The 26,089-nt window shown below is 41.1% G+C and overlaps 1 long non-coding RNA gene and 1 pseudogene across 1 annotated transcript; both read right to left on the reverse strand.

The window, feature by feature from the left end:
• Nucleotides 1-2,101: 2,101 nt before the first annotated feature.
• Nucleotides 2,102-2,175, reverse strand: LOC143110907 (U6 spliceosomal RNA; annotated as a pseudogene).
• Nucleotides 2,176-2,433: 258 nt separating this feature from the next.
• On the reverse strand, nt 2,434-26,089 carry LOC143109969 (uncharacterized). Its single transcript, XR_012984020.1, has 5 exons — nt 26,053-26,089; nt 21,011-21,099; nt 9,406-9,543; nt 4,893-4,949; nt 2,434-3,983 (listed from the first exon to the last, which is right to left on the reverse strand). It is a non-coding gene; the product is annotated as an uncharacterized LOC143109969 (long non-coding RNA).

A 26,089-nucleotide genomic window follows, 5' to 3' on the forward strand; every position in this document is an offset into this window, starting at 1 on the left:
ATGATGGCCCATCAAGCTAAAACAATAAGGCAGAGTGGAGTAGCCACACGCCAGACGGTCTCCCAGAGGTGTGTCCAGCTCCCTTCACTGACAAAGTACAAATACAGGTGCAACATTTCTTTAAACCACACTTAGACAATATGAAGGCAATGCAGAAGACCAAGAACTGTGAGCCTGAACCAGAGGGTGTGGAGCTGGAGCTAGAGGAGCTGGAGCCAGAGGGTGTGGATCTGGAGCTAGAGGAGCTGGAGCCAGAGGGTGTGGAGCTGGAGCCAGAGGGTGTGTATCAATCTCGTTAAATTGTTTTAATCTGTGTGTACCAGTCCATTTAATTTTACCTAGACTAAAAGAGTTATTTATTACCTGTGTTTAGTGAGTGACAGCTTCAATGCTGCCACCGCCGCTGCTGCTCCAGCCAAAAAGAAGAGGAGGCCTCCAACATGCGGGGTATGTGGGTTGGAGAGGACCGCGAAGAACGGTCACACCAAGTTCCAGGGCACTCCCTACTGCCAGCTTGGGGAGGGCCCTGGAGCTAAGACGCCGGTGGAGTGGCGGCGACAGCAGAGGGCGGCCGTAGCGGTGGACTTGGCATCCAAGCCGGGGATGCCACACAGAGTCACCATAAGCCGCTGGAGGAGCAGGATGTGGAAGGACAAGAGGGTGCGGCAGGAGGAGATGGGGAAGACCCAAAGCCAGCCGGGGGACCCCTGTAATATGTGTGGCAATGAGAGGACACTGGATGAAGGGCATGCGTATTTCAAGGGGCAATTTTACTGCGAGCTGGAGGGGGGCCCTGGGTCACTCACAGCTCGTGAGTGGCTCGCGGCTCAGCGCACCCCAGACGAGGCAAAGAAGGTTCCGAGAACCACTCTGTGGAACCTCAAAAAAAGGATGGAGAGGCAGGCTGCCAGCTCTCCTTCACCTGGGCCTTCCAGGAGGAAGCCAAGACGCATTTCCACCAGCTCTTCCTCCCCTGGCCCTTCCTCCCCTGCACCTCCTTCCACTAGCTCCCCTTCCTCTGCGCCTCCTTCCCCTGGGCCTTCCAAGAGGAAGCCAAGGCGCATTTTCACCATTTCCACCAGCTCTTCCTCCCCTGGCCCTTCCTCCCCTGCACCTCCTTCCACTAGCTCCCCTTCCTCTGCGCCTCCTTCCACTGGGCCTCCCAGGAGGAAGCACAAGCCTCACAAGCCCCACAAGCTGCGTATTTGCCAGCGGTGCCTCCAGCCGGCACAAAAAGACTTTGGCCACAGTCGGTTAGGTGGGAGGAACTTCTGTGCCCTATACGCAGGCAAAAGTGTGGAGCTGTGGCTTGCTGAGAAGAGGGACCTGAGAAAAACACTCTTGTAAATATGTATATAGTTTTTTTTTTTTTACAGTCAATAGTTTTATATATATTTTTTTCTAGTTATAGTCTTACTGTTTGTGTTTTTATTTATTGTTTGTATGCTACAAATTAATTAAATTAATTGCCTAAAGACTATCTCTTCACTTTATGTGGAAGAAAACACCATAAAAGCTGGTTGAAATAAAGCCATGCTTTAATAAACAATCAATAAATGAACACACTATAAAAGCTGGTTGAAATAAAGCCATGCTTAAATAAACAATTAATAAATTAACACACCATAAAAGCTGGTTGAAATAAAGCCATGCTTAAATAAACAATTAATAAATTAACACACTATAAAAGCTGGTTGAAATAAAGCCATGCTTTGATAAACGAACCTTTGTCACAATTACAGTTTAGTTGAAATACATGGGTTTTGAAACAAATAGACAAATGTCATAAAAAGCATGTTCATAAATGCTTTGATGGGAGAAATCAACACTGGCCCTTTAACCGGTCGTCTGTGTACCCTGACGTAACCTTTGATTGACACGTGTGTCTTATTTGTCTCATTTGTATGGCCTCAAACGGCCTTGCGTCCCATTTTTCACTACATTTATTCGGGATAAATACTTAGAGGGCATCGTTTAATCCAATTTTAGGCAGGGCTGTGGGGCTAGGTCTAGGAAAACGGTAGGCAGGCGGCCGTGCGCTCCCGCGCACGGGACGGTGGCATTCGCCGCCGTCGGGGCCAACATCGCAGAACCGTAAGTTTCCTTTGCGCAGGGGCCATGCTAATCTTCTCTGTATCGTTCCAATTTTAGTATATGTGCTGCCGAAGCGAGCACAAACTAAGAACATGTTCGGGATGTTTTTGAACCCGAAATGGCGAACGTCACGTACGTTCCGGCGCATCCACGACCTCAGCAAATGCAACTCTAACCATTTCTTGCTAATCAACAGGTTACATAGCTAACTTGTTTAAAATGTTTTAGCTAACGCATCTATCATTTTTATACACGCTGTAAATATCCACTCGGGACTTCTGGCGCATTGCATTATGGGTAACACCCACGAGGTCCATCGTCGGCGCTCAACCATTGGTCCATGTTCAAATGCCATTATCCTATTCTTTCTCTCATGTTTTACCTTTACCTTTCATATTGATGTCGTTCCATTCAATATTTATAATCCAACGATGTGTATGGTCTTCAATCCCGACGTTCCTTACCTTCGATATTTTTGTGAACGTCGCTCCTCCCTCCTCAGCTCGACACACGACCGCCAGATGGCGTTGTTATTCCAACTTACCCACGGCTGTTTACCTCTTGACCTTCATACATGGTTGCCAACCTAAACATGCTCAAAACTTTCCCTTACTGCACGTCACTCAACTATCTCAAACACAAAACTACTCTCAACTTAACTCATTTCGTTAACTAAGAAAATTACATCGTCACTTTATATTTTCATTCACACCAACTTTGACACAACATTCTAACATTTTGTCACTGCCATTACTCACATTCTCCACGAGATGGCGCATTTAGTGCAATCTGGCCTGTATACCATGCAAACCATACCTACATAGACCACTTGGCATTACTTACATGCTAGTCAATAGATTTTTTTCATACTTATGTAGCTACTAAAATAAATCACATTTAACAAACCACTGTTATCTTTGTACTTGTACTCTGCACAATGACAATAAAATTCAATCTAATCTAATCGTACAACTAACCTCTGAAAAAAGCTGCACTGGGCATTTTAACTACAGATACACTACATTTAACAATTTCTGTACATATTCAGAGTTCTTGCCTAAATATAAAAAGCATGCAGATACTACTGTTGTGCCACTAAGTGTACAGCTACAAAGGTTTTGCAACACAATTCAAAATAGCATGTTTACAATATAAACATTCCCTTATCACAGGAATTTCACTGCCAGTTAGCAAAAATTGAAGACACACACACACACCACATTATTATTATCACACGTACACAAATATCAGTCAGGGTACAAACAAGAATAACAATACATTCATACAAGAAAAACAAATGTTTCAGTAAAGGAATTCACACAAAAAAATGCCAATGTAAAATATACAATAGTGTTCATTGGACAAAATGCAATGACTTAACCAAATACAATTAAATAAAAACTTGTTTGCATTTTCTTAATGTCATTTCTAACTGATGAGGGAGAATAGTGTAATTTATGATGACTGCTAAATTACCGAGCTGGGGGTGGATCTGCCTAACACATTTACAAACCAACAGTGCTACAGTATCAAAGACAGGACTGGGGGACTGTGTGTAGCTTCTGAGGGACCATGTCTCGTCAACAGCATCGATTCAACTCCATCTGGAAAGTCTGCCTGTCCCAGTGTCTTCGAGGTGAATCCATGACTAGGGTCTTTTTCTACTTTGGGCGAGGCGCCGAAGTGTTTCGTCATGACCTCCTTCACTCATCTGTGTGAAGATGACAGACACACACAGACACACACACACTTCCAGTCTTAGTTGTCTGGCCGTCTTCACAAGGCCTTGAGGGGCAGCCATGACGGGTCCGAGCAACTTCTCTTTTGTCTCCCTTTTCTCCTCATGAAATTATGATGAACTGCACTTCACCTTAAGCTCCTGCACGCAACTGTGAACACACACACACACACACACACACAACTGTGAACAGACACAATACATTTCCACCATCACATTAACATATCGGAGCCTTATTAAGGTTTCCCACCCACTGCCATTGACCCAACTCAAAATGTTGCCCTCATGCACACACTTCCATCTTAACATATGTGGGCCTACTATAGGTCTCCCAGTGATTGAACACAGAACACAGAACACCCCCACCTGGGCCTGCAATATTATCGTCCAGAGTCATTGGCTCCATGACATGTCTAACACTGTCAATGCAATTTATGACATTTCACTTCATGCAACTCATGACTTCTCCAGGACTGTCAAACAGAACTTCTAAGACTCTCGTGGCTGCAAGATCCCTGACAATAATAATAATAAAAACCATGTCATCATGTTTAAGTGTTAAGTAGTTAAGATTACACCCATTTCTCAGTAAGTACTTGATCGTTGTGCCTCCTGCTGTGTACTGCAAGCCTACTTACCAGCTCTACATGCTCCTGCTGTGTACTGCAGGCCTACATGCTACGCCCTTACTGCTTTGGAAACAGCTTACACTTACATGCGGCACAAAGACGAGAAGAACTAAGAGAAAGCTATACGTGTGCCCACCATAGTGAAGCGCAATGTAAAGCAGAAGTAATGCATCTTAAATTTTACTTAATGTTTCGTGTTTGGTTTGGCTTAATTATGCATACACAAAAGGAAAGCCCAGAACAGTTAACCTTAACACATTCTAACACAGAACTTTAGCTGCTAGCCCAGAACAGTTAACCTTAACACATTCTAACACAGAACTTTAGTGGTAATGATGGAGCTCTAGCAGCTAGAGTTGAGTGCTGGGTTGCACACCATCACCGGCATTAGCTAGTGAAACCAGCTTAATTGATTACAGACCATTACTTACTTTCGTTCTCATGTAGCGTTCTCTTGTTGGGACATGCAACATCAGCTTTTGGCAGCACTACAGGAACATAAATCAACAATGGATTAACAACCATTGTTGCACAGCACAAACACTACTAATTTGTTCAATTATGTATACAGACATGCATTGAGACCTAAAACAGACAACCTAGATGGACCACATGACTATTCCAGGACTCCACCGTTACCATAGCAGGCTTTGTTTTGGGTAGCAAAACATTGCATCTGCCTGAGAAACAATCAACAATGGATTAACATGCACAACACCAATAGCACTCATCACCAACATGCATAAAAGTCCTCCATCATGCACATATTTTATATCGATCACCAACATGCACAAAGGTCCATCATTCACATATTTTATATCTATTGCCAATCTGTTTTTTATATTTGCAAACAATCATACATTGGAATTGTTATTCTTGCACTGGTATTGCATGGTTATCTTTTACGGTAATCCCCATTGCATAAAACTAGCGCTCACTTTTGTTTGAATATGAGTTACTGGGCCTAAATAAGGAAGGAATACATATAAAGAAAGGCATGCTTAAAGTGGTAATAACACAAAAACAACTCACCATTGATATTTGCTTGAGAGTGAGGATAACCTTCATGAGCTGCGTGTCTCAGGAACTGCTAAGGCTGCAACCACGAGTCAGCTAGAGTTACAGCAAGAGCGATAAGCGGTTCTAATTTGATGTGGAGGTATGCGGTAGAACATACGTTGCCACCCCGTGAGCTCACTTCACAGTACCCCCCCCTCCGGTTTGCATCAGGTTCTCAAACAGACACAACCTTCAGTGATCGAGGGCAAGTACTGCGGGAACAGTGAATAGAAAGCAGCTGTACGTTCATTTTAAATAAATAAAATGCTTATCAGATAGACTCTGAGGGATGACCATCTGTAACCCTTCAATCCTGCTCTTCCTCTTCTTGTTCTTCCTCTCGTCTAATCAGTTCAACTAATTGGGAAAAAAGAGGAGCAAAAGGAGGAGACTAGTGGGGATGCAGAGCAGGGGCTTATGGGAAATAGGCCAAGTGGGGTGCCAGTAACAGGACTAAAAACAGTGCGACGCAACACACAAAGGGGGCGAATTTGACAGCGTATTTTGCCAACAGTGCATGCGCACTGTGGCCAGAGCTAAGTTAGACGCACAAAGTGGGCAATCAGGCCGAATTAATAAAAGATAGATAACTATCAGAATTGAACACTGGCTGCATGTGATTGGTTTATTCAATTTCACTTCACCGGAAAGGTCTCGCCCATTTCAGTGTTCCCGCCTTGATGTAGCATCCCGCTACCTGAGTGTACCAGTGGCAGAGCAAGACATCGTTCGTCTGAGGAGCGCAATGGTCGAGAAGTAGCATATGTCTGTATGAGGGCATTCAAGTAGGTGGGAGCAAAACCGTTTTGATCACGTCTGATAGCTGGTGTGATGATTGGGCTGATGAACTGAAGTAGGCTCGTAGGTATAGGGTCCAACAAGCATGTGGTAGGACGGCTACATGTCAGGAGTCTAGATACATCACTCTTGGAGAGGTGCGAATGCAGAAAAAGATGTGCCAGCTTCAGCTCCACTTTGTAAAAAATGAGGCAAGGGTATAGGCAGTAAGGCTGGACGGAGGCAGCTGAGGGTTGAGTAGCGATTTGAAGGTTGAGAAAAGTTTGAGTGTTTGTGACACTTTTGGTTTTGTCATTGTAGAAGGCTGTCTTAGCAGCAGTGATGCTGGCCGAGAAGGAGGATGAGTGTCTGGTAGTTTGTGAGGTCATCGGTTATTTCTCTCTGCGGCTCTGAGGTTGGTGCACTGCGATCCGAGGGCATCATTTAGCCATGGATGAGTGTTTTGATCGGGCTGGCCTTGTAGTAAGAGGGCACAGTTCGTCCAGACACAAGCTCAGTGTGGAGCAGAGGCAAGACTGAAAGTGCTGAGTGGAGGTAGACCTGAGGCGACCACAGAGGAGAAGTGAGTTGGAGACAGGTGATGTTGCAGTGGAACGTGACCATTGGCTGAAGAGGTTGTTCTGTCAGGCTGACGTTTAAACGGATGAAGAAGTGGTCGGAAAGATGGAGGCATCACCATGAGGGTGTTTGTGGTGCAGATCCGAGTGAGGATCAAATCAAGCTCTTTGCCAGCTTTGTGAGTAGGTGGGCTGCGAACCAGTTCGAGGCCAAGAGAGTGGATAAGGGTGATAAAAGTCCGCTGAACCTGGGGCTTCTAAGTGGATGTTCATATCGCCAAGGACGAATAGCGCGGACAGTCACGCTCAGGGACTGAGGACAGCAGAGTGTTCTTCCTGAGGACAGCTCATCCAGAAAGCCGCCTAGTTGGCCTGGTGGGTGGTAAATGAACAGCACAGAGTTTCGCCAGGCGGTCACTGTGATGGCATGGTATTCGAATGAGACATTATTAAGGTATAGGTCTATGCCTATGGCTACTTGCCAAAACGAGAAAAGGGAACTTCACAAGTCTTACCGTTATTTGGTTACCCTTTCATGCATCTGCTGGGAAAACAAACAGATCGCCACCCAAGTCAGAACTTAAAACTTTCAGATGCTGCATAGAAACATAGCCTATTAGTTGCTTACGTTCAATGAAAGCGAATGAACTCACAGAATGGATATGAAAGATATGATTCATAGCTCAAAATCCATTGCCGCTGATATTTTTTGCAGCTGTCATTATAGCGAAGATCCTTGATTCAACCCGGTCACATAGGCTACAACAAAATGATCGAACCTCCGAACATTGGGCCCCTTCATTTGAATGGAATTTGCAGCGGAACTTGAAATCTTCTGCAGCGTTCTGGAAAGCTGTATAATAGGCTACTTCCAAAATAGTTATGAAAAGCATTGTTTCAGCCTAGTTCTGTAGCCTACACAATCATGGGGAAGACTACTGACTTGACAGTTGTCCAAAAGACGACCATTGACATCTTGCACAAGGAGGACAAGACACAAAAGGTCATTGCTAAGGAGGCTGGCTGTTTACAGAGCTCTGTGTCCAAGCACATTAATAGAGAGGTTAAGGGAAGGAAGATGTGGTAGAAAAAAAAAAGTGTACAAGCAAGAGAGATAACCGCACCCTGGAGAGGATTGTGAAACAAAATCCATTCAAAAATGTGGGGCAGATTCACAAAGTCGACTGCAAGACGTATGCAAGACATGGGTTTCAGCTATCGCATTCCTTGTGTCAAGCCACAAGGAACAAGAGACAGCGTTAGAAGCGTCTCGCCTGGGCTAAAGACAAAAAGTACTGGACTGCTGCTGAGTGGTCCAAAGTTATGTTCTCTGATGAAAGTAAGTTTTGCATTTCCTTTGTAAATCAAGGTCCCAGAGTCTGGAGGAAGAGAGGAGAGGCATAGAATCCACATTGCTTCAAGTCCAGTGTGAAGTTTCCAGTCAGTGATGGTTTGGGGTGCCATGTCATCTGCTGGTGTTGGTAAACTGTTTTCTGAGGTCCAGGGTCAACACAGCCATCTACCAGGAAGTTTTAGAGCACTTCATGCTTCTTGCTGCTGACCAACTTTATGGAGATGCAGATTCCATTTTTCAACAGGACTTGGCACCTGCACACAGTGCGAAAGCTACCAGTACCTGGTTTAAGGACCATGGTATCCCCGTTCTTAATTGGCCAGCAAACTCGCCTGACCTTAACCCCAAAGAAAATCTATGGGAGTATTGTGAAGAGGAAGATGCGATACACCAGAACCAACAATGCAGAAGAGCTGAAGGCCATTATCAGAGCAACCTGGGCTCTCATAACACCTGAGCAGTGCCACAGACTGATCAACTCCATGCCACGTCGCATTGCTGCAGTAATTCAGGCAAAAGAAGCCCCAATTAAGCATAGAGTGCTGTACATGCTCATACTTTTCATGTTCATACTTTTCAGTTGACCAACATTTCTAAAAAAACTTTTTTTCTATTGGTCTTAAGTAATTTTCTGATACTGATTTTGGGATTTTCATTAGTTGTCAGTTATAATCATCAAAATGAAAAGAAATAAACATTTGAAATATATCAGTCTGTGTGTAATGAATTCATATAATATACAAGTTTCACTTTTTGAATGGAATTCATTCTACAACTACAATTTTTTGATGATATTCTAATTATATGACCAGCACCTGTATATAATTTTAAACAAAGGAGATTTAATATAAATACTCTTCAAACTAACCACTACAATCACTTGAAACTAATGGTGTGTTAAGACAACCTGGAGCAGAACCCACCTGAAAAAATTGAGGGACCATCTTCCAAGTGGATTTTCTTCATGGACCATGTTCTTCGGAAAAGGAAAAGGACAGGCACCTACCTCCGAACACCTACCAGAGGGATGCCATCTGGCTCGAAGCCACACGTTCACTGTATTGTTCCAAAGGCGGTTCCACTTGCGGAGTTACCACTGCACACTGAACTGAAGCATGACCTGCTGCACCACCATGTTTATTGGTGTATGCATGCTCAACCACTTACTGTGCTTACCTGTACCACTGGCTTGCCTTCAGTCTAAAGCCCAGGCTGGATTTGAGAAGCTGCAAATGACCTTCATGTTGTATTGCCTCCCACAGCCACTCACACTCACAGCAGAATCCATTTCCTCCGTCATTAGTTAATCAAAACCTACAAGGAAGAGATAAATGATGTGGTCACATGACGAACCTTATGTCTTGGCAACAAGTACATGATTAAATTAAACTGTTATTCACCTCCACACCAGTCTAAGCGCTGTGAGCGTCCCTGCTGGTTAATGTGCTATCCTCAATCTGTACCCTCCCCCCACCTTCACTGTTTTGATATGAAAAATGGCGGAGGCAGGTGAGTCCTCCAATTGGTAACAAACTATACTTTACTTTCACTATGCACTATACTTTCTTGCTCTCTTACATGCTTGCACTTAGTTATCAGTTATAGAACTTTGAATTTCAGTTGGAGGTGCATTGTTAAATAAACCCATTCATTCAGTCACCCTTTTATTTTGTTATTCTGCTTGTCATCTTGGTAGAGTTGCAAGTTTAAGACACAGTTAAGTTTATTCTAAAACAGTCAGACAAGACTTATTTTCATGGATGTCAACACCAAACATGTTGGAATATAATTTGGACAGTGTAATGAGTTTACTTGAGTTTTCTTTTTTTGCCATCTTGGCTGTAATGGACTCTGTTCAGTTAAGCCTACAAACGTCTGTTACTAATGACATGGTGCAGCTTTAAAGGGGAACTTGGCAACTATTTCAACGTAATAAACCCGTTTAGAAATCATTGATGGTTAAATGACCTGTTCCGGTGAAAATGGTGACTTTCCCCGCTGCGCCTAGCGTCCCCAGGCGGAAAACCAACCTTGCATTGAGACTACTGTCCCGGAAAGAGAAGTGAGAAACAAGAAACTCGTTTTAAATCGTGTTTCTTACCTTGTAACATCCACATAGTTCTGCCAAACTTATGCTAACCGTTCGCTAGCTTTTAAACAAATCCATATGCTTTATTGTTACCTTCTCCCACAGTTTGAAATAGCATAATGCACAATTTCTCCAGCAGAGGGGGAAATCCTGCCAAGTTTCCCTTTAAACTGGGTTCTTGAAAACTGAAAACCGTTAAGACACTGACAAACAAACAAAACAAAAGACTGATACAAAAGAAAAAGAAACACCGGGACAATGCCCACTAGGTTCTATGCCTACCTCAGAGGCCTTTCAGCAGGACCCCACACAACCGAGGAGGAATCTTAACTCCTGACAGCTATGCAGACACAATTTAAAACACTGGTCTAAACCATACATAGCAAAAAATCAATGAATTCAAATTCACCACATTTTGGTTAACACGACATAGGCAATACACATTACTAACACATTACTAACAATCGTTCATGTTCTTTCCATACAATGCCATAATATACCTCACTAAGCACCAAATACATTACCACTCTAAACACCCCTGCGCCAATAAGCGCTCCCACGTCTGGGCGCAAAAGAAATGCAGAAAAGTGTCTCTTGCCCAATACCCCAGTTTGCTGCCCTGTACCCAAAAGGCAACTGAAGCACCGAGAACTGGCAGGTACATACACACAATCATACTTTCGGATAGGCATTTCCATTTCCCAGCTAGTAAGCATTTATGTTATCATGCACGCTTTTAGAGAACGCTTACATTACCGATAAACAGATTACACTTCAACCTCTATACCGCGTATCGCGGCTTTGATTCCCTGTATGCTTTCTATGTAGTTAGTTAAAATAATTTACATCAGGATTTTGAAAACATTCAGTGTCAGAGTTAATAAAAACAATAAAGCCCCGCACGAGTAAGAACACTACAGTATTCTAACATTAGCTTAGAGCTATGGCTTGATTGCATAACTTACTTAGTTTAGTCTCCCCAATGTACTATGTTGCGATAAGCCTTTAGCAGAGTTAACTTGAATGCAGCAGTTTTAACAAATAACTAATGTTTTGTTAAATGTATGCAGAGGAGGGGCAGCGGGTTCAAGAGAGAGCGGGGCGTGGCAAGTAAAGGCTGCATGTGTAAAAAGTGCAGCTTAATGACAGGATTTTCTCTCATTTAAATAGTACAACATAGAACATTATTGTGTGGTAGCCAGTTTTGATTTTGTGGCGCCCCGCATTCTGAATTGCATCCACATATTCTAACACACACACACACACAATAAGATCTTCATTTATCACCAACTTCATTTACCACCAGCTGAATGCCATAACATCATGTTAACATGGGATCTGTAGCCTGGCGGGCCATCCTATATCATTGAAATGTATAGTCTGGAATCGAATCATTCACCTGCTTAATCCAAGGGGCGGGCAGAGAATTGTCTTTCAAACTGCCTAGGCATGCAATAGGCCAGCGCTACGACCATATCCGTATCCGGTCGGCAAAACGGCAAATACATCCTTCTTCGAAAGGAATGACTTAAGTGCATTGTGTTGCTCTACTTTCAAAGAAAAGCACAAGTTAATTTGCCGCCGCTAGGGTGCGTCTAGATTTCTAGCCTATGGGATCTGTATAATAAGCAGTAAAATCAACTTTCTTCTCAACTATCAAATAGCTACAAATCAGCAAAAAAGGTAACAATCTATATTATAGCTATGACTGTGTGTGCTTTCACACACACCATGAGACACTGGGCGAAATGAGCTTAGACAGGAATCAATATTATAGCTATGACTCTGTGCTTTCACACACACCATGAGACACTGGGCGAAATGAGCTTACACAGGAAACAAGGGGATATATACTGGCCATTTTTTATCACACACAGCTTGTCAGGAGCATCTTTGATCATGTCCTGAGTTTTTTAAGAATCAGTGAGAATACTGATACTTATTTTGACTCCTGATTTGCTGATCAGATATCAGGGGTGCGTATACCCAAATCACAACACTATGTACCATGAAACATCACTGATAGGCTACTTGCCATTTAATTTCTATGACATTTCTATGAAATTTCAGGACATTCAAAAATAGACTATTTAAAGACTCCTTTGTTTATGCCTAGGCTAGCCTACTTATCTAATTATTTTGGTTATTGTCAAATTTCATTGATATAATTTAGATTTTACAGCTGTTGTAGGCCTAGCCTACTAGACGTATGTATATGTGTGTGGTCTGTTGGAGGAATAAAGTCCACATTTTAAATTCTCTACTTTCTCATCTTCCCCAATGCTGTCCGCCAAAACTAATTCGGATCATCTGGAGTTCCATGTTGAACATCTATAATTTCATACTGTTTTAGTATTACAAGCAATGGCTTTCTTGTGGCCCAACAAGGGATCAATCTTACATGTTGTCACCGGTCCAAAACTTGGGTCAATATAACTGATAAACCAATGATGATTTGATGAAAAAAAAAAAAAAAAAACAAGGCCTCAGATCCACTATGAAATCAATAGACATGCTCCGCAAGTTTCTTCTCAAATATCATCAGTAGAAGTACAAATAACTCTCGCGTACTATTTTCAACTGTGGAGAAGTTAACAAACCCCCCCCCCTCACAATTGACCATTCGCAAAAGCCACGCCCCCTAGTTATTGTTACTACGCCCGTCAAACTCAGACCGGAGTTCAATGGTACAGTAGCTGTTAAGATTTTACAAGATTTTTGTATGCAAATTAGTCATACTTAAATACATTATGCCCTGTTTGCCCATGTTAACAATTTCAAAAAACTTAATAAAATTGTTTTTCCCTATTCGCGTGAGAAAAATACTGTATAGGCGCATGAATAGGTTCTTCTGTTTCAAATTTGACATTAGTCTTAGAAAGAGCTCAAATGACTGACTCCATTTTGGCAGAGGGTATACCTATGCTATATACTTTATACCAAGAAACAACCTCCCAACAACATGCCTAGAACCAATTTGAACATCAGAAGTCACCAAAGTTTTCCATCAAACTCTGTCCACTCCAGCACACATGCAACATGAATTCCATGTTACCAAATGTTCTTTCTCTTACATTACATAGATGGTGACACCATAATGAGTAATAAACCATAAACCCAACTTCCCTCCATAAACATAATCATAAACATAAACCCAACTCCCCTCCATAAACATAAACATAATCATAAACATAAACCATAAACCCAACTCCCCTCCATCCACAACAGATACCATAAATGCTGTACAAACAAAGCCAAATCCATTGTCAAGGATGCCACCCACCCAAACCATGGTCTTTTCAGTCTACTCCCATCTGGCAGGCGATGCAGGAGTCTGCGCTCCCGCACCAGCAGGCTCAGGCACAGCTTCTTCCCAGAGGCTGTAACACTGCTGAACAAAACTACACCAGCAGGCTCAGGTACAGCTTCTTTCCAGAGGCTGTAACACTTCTGAACAAAACTACACCTCCAGTCTAGCATTTGCACTTTATCTGTTGCGAGCTACCCGTTTACTTTTTACTACTGCACTGTTTACCTGTTTACATTGATTGCATTGCACTGTTTACCCGTTTACATTTACTACACTGTTACACCTATGCCCTTGCTTAGTAATATAGAATGTCTATTTATACTCAGTTCATATTCTCAGCTGGCATAGCAGCTGCAGGGGACAATTATTTGAGTGTTGTATGATATTCGCAGGGTCCCTGAAATAGAACTGGTACTGCCAGTAAGCCTATGGGGTTCTCTATTCCTGTATTGATAAGTAATAGAAGACAAGTGCATCGAGCTTACAGGGTAAACCAATCAAATCTCCTACCCGTACCACAAACACCTCAGATTTCCCCCGTGGATAATATTTCCCCAACACTTACAGCAACACTAGCACTCCTAAACATCAGATCTCTTTCAAATAAATAATTCTTAATTAATGATTTGATTTGCGCACACACAACCTTGATTTCTTACTTTTAACTGAGACATGGTTAGATCAAATTTCATCAATCCCCCAAATTTCAGTTTTTTGAATGCTACCAGAGCAAATAAGAGGTGGGGGGATAGCCACAATTTTCAAGACGCCTTTTCAGTGCAATCAATCGTCATTCGGTGACTTCACTTCATTTGAATATCTGTGTGCACGCATGAAGTCTTCTCCTCAGATTTTATTACTGACAATTTACAGGCCTCCAAAACATTCAGCTAAAGTCTTTCTTGAAGAGTTAGGTGAACTGCTATCAGTCATTTGCATAGAGTTTGACAGTCTTATTATATCAGGGGATGTAAACTTGCATGTGGATAATCCTAAAAACAATTATGCCAAGAATGAATTGCACTAATCGATACTTTCTCCCTAACACAGCATGTACAGGTGCCAACACACACTCTCGGCCATACCCTCGACCTTGTTATCACAAAGGGTCTCGATGTCTCTACAGCTGTTAAAGACCTGGGCTTATCTGATCATTTCTGCGTGTTCTTTGATGTGTCTATGTCCCCACACACTCAGAACAGTTTTATGAAGGTAAAAAGAAGAATCATAAACGATCAGACAAGTGCGCTCTTTGAGCAAGCACTTTCACAGACGTCAAGTCAACTGTCAGACTCGGTAGAAGACTTATTTGATCACTTTAATGCAAAAATGGCAAAAATTATGGATGACATTGCTCTATTACATTTCAAGAAAGTTAAGGACAAACAGAAAGCACCATGGAAGCAAAATCCAGCAGTTAAACTCCTAAAAAGAGTGTAGGAAGACCAAAAGAAAATGGCGTAAATACAAACTTCAGATCCACTATGAAATCCATAAAGAGATGCTACGCACATATAACTCCGAAATACGCAAAGAAAGACAGTCTTTCTTTTGTAACATCAGTAGAAGTTCAAATAACACTCAAATAACACAATAACACTACATTAACAAATCCCCCCTCACAATTAGCGCCTGAACTTCTCTCAACTAATAAATGCAATGTGTTCTCATCTTTCTTCAAAGGTAAAATTGACAAAATCAGACTCAATATATCTGCTCAATTACTAATTCAACATCTGGAACTTCCAGCTACAAATAGAAGGGATCTTAACTTAATGTCAGAATTCAGCTTGATAGACCACGACACACTTGAAAAAACGGTACAGAATCTCAGCTCTTCCTCATGTGGCTTAAGACATTTTGCTAACCAATTTCTTTAAAACTGTTTTTCACCTTATATCAGCAGATGTCCTTTGCATGGTAAATTCATCACTGCTGTCTGGCATTTTTCCTAAGTCACTTAAAACTAGGGGTGTAACGGTTCATGTATTCGTATTGAACCGAAACGGTACGGGCGTCACGGTTCGGTGCATGAATTTACACGGAGAATACACGGTATAAAAATACATAAAACTCGTTTGCGGATTAATTAATGTCATGCGCAATTACTGTTAACTCTTTAAGATCGCAAGTTTGAGAACTTCAGTTACAGTAACGTTAGTACAGGCGAAAGAGTGGTGGATAAGATGAAACTGTGTGTCGGCGTTGTTCAGCAGTTGTTGGGTATGTGAGTGGAAAAAATGCTACACATATTCGAAGCCATCACCCAGATGATGTAGGCTACCAATCACTGAAACGAGGGGGAAAAAACTTCCCCTGCGCTTCAGCAGCCTTTGGATACACATACAAATAGGGCCAAAACCTATGGCTTAAATTAAATGATTTCGTAATGACAGAAAGCTATGTAAATCGTGTGGTAATTACCTTTATGTTGGGGTAACTTGTAACTTCACACATGAGGAGCTGGTAGTGTTAAGTGCATAGACAGTAAAATAAAGTGACAACGCTAACCAGGCTAATAAACAAACCATGCTACGGTCAGTTAATGTCAAAGGGCAAAGTCACGTGACTTCTAGTTGTAGTCTGTTTATGAAATGAAAGGAGCAATTTCGTTTTTAAAAAAAAAGGCAAAATAGTGTGATTTTCACAGTTAGTAGGCTAGATTATTACTTTACACACAATGAAAAATATTGAGGCAAATTGTAGACCCTTCCATATACAACTAAACACAGATGTTGAAGGTCTTGCTTAAGTGGATTTTAAATCATTTTTTTTATGTAATTTGCACTTTCAGAAATAAGAGATGCTGTAGGCCTATTTTCAGTTTTATAGCTGATTGTCTTATTTTGTTTACAAGTTACAGATGGAGTCTGGGTACTTATTGTACTGTTTAGCCTACATCTTACACACTTCAGGCTGTTGCAGATAGCTCAGGGAAGAGACTGTATGACACTAGGTGGTACAGCCTGAGACACGTACAAAAAAAAAAAATTCTGCATTTTTGTTTTGCTTTTCCCTCCATTGTACCGAATTCGTACCGAACCGTGATGTCCGAACCGAGGTATGAACCGAACCGTGACTTCTGTGTACCGTTACACCCCTACTTAAAACAGCTGTTGTAAAGCCACCTTCTCCTCTTGGGGAGATGCTAGTCTGGTACAGCATAGTGTTTTGGAAAACAGAGGATGGAATTCCTGTGCCTGTTCATGGCAACACTGACATTGCACCCAAAACAGGTCTACAGCTTATTGCTTGTGAATGCAAGGCAGTGCCAGCATGCTCCAGGGCCTCTTGCTACTGTCAGTCAGATGGACTACCATGCATCACCTACTGCCATTGCAAAGGTGGTGAACAGTGTGCAAATAAAAATTCGAAGATGGCTACACTTTCATTAAAGGATACTATTGACAGCGAGGGAGAAATGTCTGATTGAATGATGTTTTTTGGAGGAGACATTTGATGTTTGTGATGTGTACAAGGCCAGCCTGGCAACATGTTCTGTATATAGTTGCTTTCAGAATCTGTGAGAAAGCTCTACTTTTTCCCTTATAACTTTGTCTATTTGATTAATTGTTGAGGGTTGATACAATTTGTTGCTCAGCCTACCATTTCAGCGGTGTGACCTTACCAGGCTTTACAGTTATTATGTTCTCTGGAGGGACTTGAAATCATTTTTAGCATGTTTTTATTGATTTCTGCTTGAGAAGAGCTTTAATTTGATACCATACATGATGGGTTTATACAGTAATGTGCATCTAGTTATTTTTTTATGGTCAAAAAAAGAGGGCGTGGCAAATTATGTCATTTAAAAAAAAATGCCGGCACCCGTCAGATTCTGAGTCTACATCGCCTAAACTATCAATTTATGCAAAAAAATTGCATTAGTACCTTGTCACACCTATCCTGGGGTTCTACCTGACTATTTGTAAAGTTTAGGCGACTGATCAATGTGATTGACCAATGATTTCAAAATTGATATTTCTACACCCGTCACCATGTTTGCGTTGTAAAGGATTCCCAATCATGAATGAGTTTGGCTTACCAGGCAAGCTATATACCCCTCAAAAGATGAAATAAACAGTCATGTTTTCATATCATAAGACCCTTACAATGGTGCCACCTTATATTTAAGTCATTTGTTCATATTTGGAGGGATTTCTCTTCTTTAAATTCCGCACATGCACTGCCCTGTCTGCTTTTGCCATGGGGTTGTCATGGAATTCACAGATGATTTTGGTTTTGATCAATCCCCGAGATAAACCTGACACTTTCAGGGTTTTTAGAAAATGCAAAGGCTCACTTAATGAAAGTGAAACCCACTTGATTCTATTGCCCACCTTCTTACCACAGAGGGTGAAGCACAGTAGATTGAATTTACAATTGTGATTACAAACACAATTAAAATAGCAGAATGCACCTGTGAAAACATGCATAGTGATACCCTAATTTTATCCAAAAAAGTGTTTGAGACAAACAGTGTCAGCATTCCACCATTTTTTAAGTAACATATTACAGACTTTCCACATAAAAAAAAAAAATGGATTTGAGGATATGCCGGTCAAATATCCTATTATCGCTTCTTAATTAGTCAAGTTGAGGAAAACTGGAGACAGGCTATGTAGCTTAAAGAATGACATAATCAGGCCGTATAGAATATATAGCCAAACTGAAACATGCCGAAAAAGGGTATGAATAATTTCAGACACGCTGCATTACATTAAAATACCTAAACTGTACCGTTATGGTAAACCATGATACATACCAAACCGTAGGCAGACCGTGCCGTTGCATCTCTAATACATATCCAAATTATTTTCTAATAATTTTGGTATATACAGGTGTCTCAGTAATGGGCTCATTTTGAGCCCACTGTTATCTTGGAGCACAAGGCCATCATTGGTGGCATCAAGCGCATTTACTAATAATGATTTTAGACCTGTGGCCATGAGATCGATAATAATGAAAGTTTGAGCGTATAATGGTGGGCATTTTAAAGCATGAAGTAAAACATCTCCAAGATCCTTACCAATTGGCCAATCAGAACAGCAGGGGCACTGATGATGCTCATCTTAGACTATTAGACTAAAACATACTGAAAACCCCAAGGCTTATGCCAGACTATTGATCATGGATTTTAGTTCAGCTTTTAACATGATTCTCCCCCAGATTCTTTTTAAAAAGCTCAAACGAATAGAGGTGAAGGCCTTTGTTATTAAGTGGTACTTTGCTTTCCTTACTGGAAGGCAGCAACAGGTGAGTCAATTATACTCTCTCTGTATAAAGGCTATAAACATAGGAGCCCCACAGGGGTGTGTAAGTTCTGTTCTTTTTACGTTATATACTAAAAGCTGTAGAAATAAGCACAGTGAGCATTATGTAATCATGTTCTCTGATTATACAGCTCTATTGAGCCTTCTATGCGCTCAGACAGACATAACCATCATACAGAGGTACAGCGCATAGTGGCATGGTGTGAAGGTCACAACCTTATTCTAAATGTGACAAAGACAAGAGAGATGGTCTTTGATCCCAGGGGCATGAGTGATCATAAGCCTGTGTCCATTAACCCTTGTAAGGTGTTTGGGTCTGTGGGACCTATTGTCAATGTTTGCTATAAGAAAAATGATGCTACTTATTATTTCTTCTAACTCAAACTCATTGGCCTTGGCTCATTTTCTGTGAAGAACATAAAAATTAACTTATGTTCAATGACTGCACACGGTACACCCCCCCTACACATAACTATTACATATGATGTGTTCGTGTCTACTGGACCCGAGTGTAATAATTGTAGGTACTATGTACCTTAACTTAAAGGTTGCATCAGCGATTGCAGGCCCAAAAAGGGGCCAAAGATAAATGATCACATTCATCTAATCTTTCCTAAAGATCCACAAGCTTTTCCAACACTTTACAGTAGTGGAAAATTACATATTATACAAATACACTCAAAACTCAAAATGATTTTTACTTTTATCACATTAAGATATGGTTTTAACAAACAAAATTGTGTTTCAAAGGCTCGCTCTTTCATGACAGTCAAGACTGATTATGTCTCTTTCTTGCCTACAACAGCATGCAGACAGGCCTACACCTGTTATCATGAGCTACCAACCAGTAGGCTAGCAATGCTGAGATGTGACGTTGGGTGACGCGAGTTGTCATTTTGATAAATTTAACTTCTTGGCAAACGGCACAATATGCACATGCATGGCGTTTTAATGCTCTTTCCACTTATAGGGCCTATAATTAAATGGCTAGCATTAAACCATAAAACAGAGCTGAAGTTTGAGACATGACCAAGGCCGTAGCCAGGATTCAAATACCGAGGTCAGGGGTCATTGACATCGTAAAAAGATTTTTTGGGCCATGCATGTTTAGAGAAACTGATTGCATAATCACTTGTATTTTACTAGGATATTCAGTGAATTTTGGTAGTTTTAAAAAAAAGATACTTTAGGTAAACAAAATGCATTAATTGCATTAATATTTTTCAAAATTAACCACAACGATTAACATGTTAATTTTGACAGCAGCAGTGATTTTGTCCACAGCCAAATTCCGTCTAAGGACCTAGCTGATCCCAACAGCAGAACGGTCTGCCTACACCCCTGAATGTGCAAAATCCTACCTAATGGCTACCAGAGTGGTAGAGAAAAAGGTTTTTTGGAACTTTTGATCGCGTGGCGGTGTCACAACTCTCTTTCTATGGCTGTGGTCTCTACACTACACAAATGAATCCAACCTAGTGTCTACAACCCTGAATGTGCAAATCCTGCATAGAGTCTACTCCACACACACACAAATCTCACTTGAAATACAATAAACACTTTCCCCAACAAGAAGGCACCAGTGTGTACCCAGTGTAGGCAACTTCCCATATACACCCTCACAGCAACTAGTGTACACCCTCACAGCAACTACACAGCAACTAGTGTACACCCTCACAGCAACTAGCGTACACCCTCACAGCAACTAGTGTACACCCTCACAGCAACTAGCGTCCACCCACAGCAACTAGTGTACACCCTCACAGCAACTAGTGTACACCCTCACAGCAACTAGCGTCCACCCACACAGCAACTAGCGTACACCCTCACAGCAACTAGTGTACACCCTCACAGCAACTAGCGTACACCCTCACAGCAACTAGCGTACACCCTCACAGCAACTAGCGTCCACCCACAGCAACTAGTGTCCACCCTCACAGCAAATGCTTCTTATAGCAACAAATTCTCCAAAATGTCTTGAGCCTGAGCAGCAGAAATATTGACTGACTCGTACTAACTTGCTGAAAAAACAGTTTACAAAATGAAACTCTTTGAAGTCCAACTTCAATCACATTAGTTTCTAAAACAAAAATAATAAACACATAGGCCTACCAGTCAGTTGAGTTCTCTGTTCCACTTGCAAGGCAGGTCATGTAGATGATCCCAAGGCTGAGACGTCTGAAGTTTGGACTCCTCACAACCTATTTATGAAGGCGGATTGAGTATGGCCTGGCCAGATAGACATTGGCATGATGAACATTAAAAAAAGCATGCATTTTAAATTGATGACTAACAAATAGGGATATGACGCTCAAAACTGACGTCTCAAAATCTGTGTTGAGCTTTTGAAGCGCAAAGTTGACATCAAAAATGCTGTTTCTGAGGCAAAACCCAGAAATGCAGAGGAATTGTGGAATGTAGTTCACTCGTCCTGGGCTGGAATACCTGTACACAGGTGCCAGTAGTTGGTCGACTCCATGCAACACAGATGTGAAGCAATTCTCAGAAATAATGGTAATGCAACTAGATATTAGTGAGTGATTTAAAGTAAAGCAAAATCTTCAGACATTTTTCAGTTTATACAGTAAATGTTTTGAGTTTGTAAAGAAAAATGCAAACACTTTCTGTAAAGCAAAGATTCTAGAACAGAGCAAGATAGATTACTGACAGGAGAATACGTTGGATATGTTGAAGTACGTTCTATGACTCTATGGGCGCCATTTTGGTAAGCTCAGGTGTCGTCAAAGACGCTGGCTACCGTGGGAATCCTATGGCGCTGATCCTAAAATGTTATCAATATTTATTCTGTAAAGCTGTATGTTGAAATTATGTGAAACCCAATAGACCACACCATGTCTAGACCAGTTAAATATATTGTATAAAGACAAAGTAGAATTATTTCCGAGGGTAAATTAGGCTAGGGCACTGACATAAACCGTTGATTACCCTTGCCTGTTGCCTACAGGTAGAAAAAAGAACAATGGTGATAATATAACGTTAGCTAAGTTAGTTTGCCTGCTAGCTAGCTTATCAGTAGGCTATACAGTCTCTCAATGGCACCCTGTCGGGCTCAGAGCTTACTTCATGCCTATGACGTAACTGATCTATCTTGCTCTGTTCTAGAATCTTTGCTGTAAAGGTATAAAACAAACTTGATAAATTTTGGTCATGTTTTGATTTGAAATTGAATGTGCAGTGTTCCCAATGCATTGATATTATGGAATTGACAGCTATTCTAAGAATTTTGAGCTTTATTCATTTTTTTAAAACACACTGCTTATTCTCCACAAACAGGGGAACATCATGACAATGCAAAAATGGCATTTTCCCCAGATTACATTGCACGATTGCAACATAAAAAAAAATTAAAGATTAGCGCAAAGAGCTGAGAGAAAAGAGCATCAAAAATGCTGTTTCTGAGGCAAGTTTTTCTCATTGACACATTTAACCGGAATTTGGATTACACCTGCTTTTAACAGGCGGAAGTTTTCACTGCTAAACAGACGTGCACTGTTTTCATACATATGGCCAGAGTCCTTCTTAGATATTCTCTGATATAGCGAAGTACCTAATCAATCACTATTGGCACTATTGGATAACTGGGTAGCATTATAGTTTGGTTGCAACTGAGGTTAGACTAGAAGAATAATATGTCTATTCACCTGTTAAACATTTTTAAACAGCCATTCCATTATTGAAAAGTTGATTAAATGTTTATGTTAAAATGTTCTATTAAAAAAAAGATGGAATATAAATCGTTGTGTGCTGTAAAGTGGTTATAAAAATGAAATGCGAATCGGCAGGTCAAACTCTGAAAAACTGGACAAATTGGACTGCGGCCAAAATTTGAGTGTGCGACTGAATTTTACAATTTTACATTTAAAACACAATACACTAGTTAAACACAATCTTAGCGTCAAGCATAGAGTAGGCTATGCCGTGACATGTTAATAAATGAAAAACCCACTGCCGGTTGCTTTTAGAAGACAAGAGGCTGTAAATCAGAGCTTCAAACGTGCACAATAAAATGTGACACTGAATTTGAGAGCACATTGTGCCAGCACATTGTAATTTCTGCATCCATTATCAACGCATATATTAGTAGTACAGTGGTAGAAATGTGAATATTTCGTTAGCATGTTGATTTATGGTGTGTGCCTCTACATTTTTTGGCTGCGCCCCTAAAATTCTCAGTTGGGGGCCACTGAGCTCCTAGTGAAAAAAAAACTAGTCTAGAGCCCTGTTGGAATTGGCCCAGAAAATTGCAACGCACGCGATTTTATTCACACTGCTAGGCAGCCTGGATTCTATGGACTTCGTTTTCGCCTCAACGAAGGAACCAATCACAGAACAGAGGGAAGGCAGTAAGACGATGACAACACACCGAAGCCGTTATGAGCTACGTACAGACGCATTTGATAGACATTTGTAGCGCCCAATAAACGGCTCTGGGCATTCGTAAACCATGTTTCAAATACGAGAAAATTAATGCCTAGCTCCCAGACCCCATCTCAATGAAATGAGGTCTGACGTTAGCCCATAAAAAAATCGGTGCAGTTTGGACAATCGGACGTTGGCCTGGCCTCCAGGAAAGAACAGTTTATGTTTAATTTAGACCATCTAATATTGTGTTGGTCAAATAGAATGATGTGTGGCTGTCTGTTGAATAATACAGAATATAAGGAGTTTAAAAAAAATGCATATTAAATCACAATCTGCTAATTAAAAAAAGCAATTAGATCATTTTCGAAAAACGTTCAGCCCTAATCAGTAGGTATGCTTTGCCTACACTACAGAAATACGGTGACAGGCTGATTTTTTTGTATGCTACAGCCCTCAGAGAGATTTGCACAAAGAGATCAAGCATGGCCATGACCAAGCTAATCACAGTTCAAAATTAGGCTGTCATCTTTGTCCAACATGCAAACACCTCCAAATCCATCGCAAATAACTGGTTTGCTAATTCACTGTAGTGATGGTATAAAGTTGACATGAGAATACATCATGGCCATCATGTGGTATACTGTACATCAGGGCTCTTCAATTGGCGGCCCGCGGGGTCATTTGTACTGGCCCTTTAAAAAAATGTAATCTCTAGCAAGCGCATGAGCTGTTGTCCACTCTTGCATCTCTCACTCGCTTTAGTCCTGCAGCCACTGCACCTCAGCCTATTGAACAAGTTAGGCTACATTACAATTCATTACATTTGTACATTTATAAGCTGAACGTAAGTGCCATAGTTTAGTTTCAACCTAAATTGGCACGTTTGAGTTCATCTACTAATATTTAACAGGTTGCACCAAACAAATAGTTTCTGTCAACAATATCGCAAAAAAACACGGGCACAATGTCTGCAAAACTTGGTGTAAAGGTGGAGCAGATCCGACTCAAAGGGAATTTCAAAGTATTTCTATATAGTAGCCTGGCTATTGCCGATGTCCTTCATTTCTTCACGTCTGAAATGAGCCTGTCTAAAAGCCTCTTGGAAATCATGTGGCATGTTCCATTAAATGCGCACTCAATTGCGATTCAAAGCAAAAAGTATGATAGCCTAATAAAGGTAAATTGCATATTTGTAAATGGCGACGGCAAAACGTTAAAGTGAATCGTAGACTTTATAATAAAGAAAGTAAAGAAGATGATTTGCACCTCCGTTCACCAAATAAAGGCCGTGGTTGTTTTTCTACAATATGTTGGCACAAAACGTAATTTCTGTCAGAAACCAAGTAGGCTAAACGTTTTCATTGTCATCGTGAACTATGACGATGCCCATGTTCAGTAGGCTATGTGTTTAATTTATTCAAGCAGTGACATTTGGTTTAGTGCATGGGGTAACGCGAGGTGCGTCAGAAAAAAGATGGGCCTGTCCCCTCTCAAAACATGTTAAAATAGCGTGATTAGCAACCAGAAAATAAAAAAAATCCCAGGGGAGACACCCCCGGGTTATTATTATTAGGCTATTATGACTGGCCTGCCCCCACTGCTAAAAAAAATCTAGGAGTCACGGTCCTCTCAAAAATGGTGGGAACGTCAAATGTAACAAGTAGGCCTATTCATGGGTTTCATCAGGTCCCTCTCCACAGGTGTATAAAATCAAGCACCTTGATTATCAATGCAGGCTGCATGGTGCTTTGATACACCTGTGGAAAGGGACCTGATGAAACCCATGAATAAGTCAGAAGAGCTACATATGCGACTGATTACACATTTAATTCACCTGAACAGTGTTTAAATCCTGTTTGTACTCACTGAAAAATCTTGGACCTAGCAGTTACTGTGCAAAGCACAGATTCCATTTGTGTTACCTGTTATCACAGATTTCATTCCATATTAGCCACCATCAACAAGCCAATAATGTTTTTATGCATGTACAAAATACAACATTTGAACACCCATATTGCTGCTGTTGTAATTCATTGTATACAGCTGTTAATGTGATTACTCATATTTCAAGCCGCATTTCTCCGGCCCCTCAGTTGTGATGCTTTTTTAATGAACTGGCCCCCATTACAAACTAATTGAATAGCCCTGCTGTACATCATGTGTTGCGATCTTGCTGGAGCAAGGTCAGTGTCATGAAGCATTAAACACGCGCAAGTCCAAAGACAGTAATTGTACTTCTCAAGAGTTAATAACATTACAGTGACCCGTTTGAGACGGGAAACAAAAAATAAATAGGCGGTCAATAGTAAAACGACTCGTGGACTAAAGAAATTGCCGTCGACTAATTTTCATGGTTGATCCAAGTCGACCAAGCGCAGCAGCACTAATTGCAATATGGCTGCCGAGTGGAGGGACTTTCCCTAAATAAGGACTGATATAGCCTAGCCGCTAACGTTATAGCCTAGAAATGGGCTATGACCACGGTCCGGTAAACAAGTTCCACTCAACCTAAATTATGTCCGTTTCAATTCCCCTTTAAAGCATCACCCTAACTCACCAACTTTTAAAGTTAACGGCATTAACCATTTCCATCATTTTGACTTACAAAACACGCGAAATATCAGCTGAACGCAACAACGTGTTGTCGTCTGGTCCCAAACGTGTCAAACCCCTAACTTTGCAAACACGAATGACTTGTAACGTTAAGATAAGTTAATCAAGCTTCAGTTAACACTTTAATCTCTCAGTAAACAATAAACAAAATTACTTACAGTACTCCGTATTCGTTTGCAGGTTCCAGGTCGTGTT

Source organism: Alosa pseudoharengus, unplaced genomic scaffold (genome assembly GCF_046254945.1).
Source record: "Alosa pseudoharengus isolate Yale_2024_CS ecotype anadromous, Long Island Sound unplaced genomic scaffold, YU_APseudo_1.1 YU_APseudo_1.1_scf_7, whole genome shotgun sequence".
Classification (NCBI taxonomy): Eukaryota; Metazoa; Chordata; class Actinopteri; order Clupeiformes; family Clupeidae; genus Alosa; species Alosa pseudoharengus.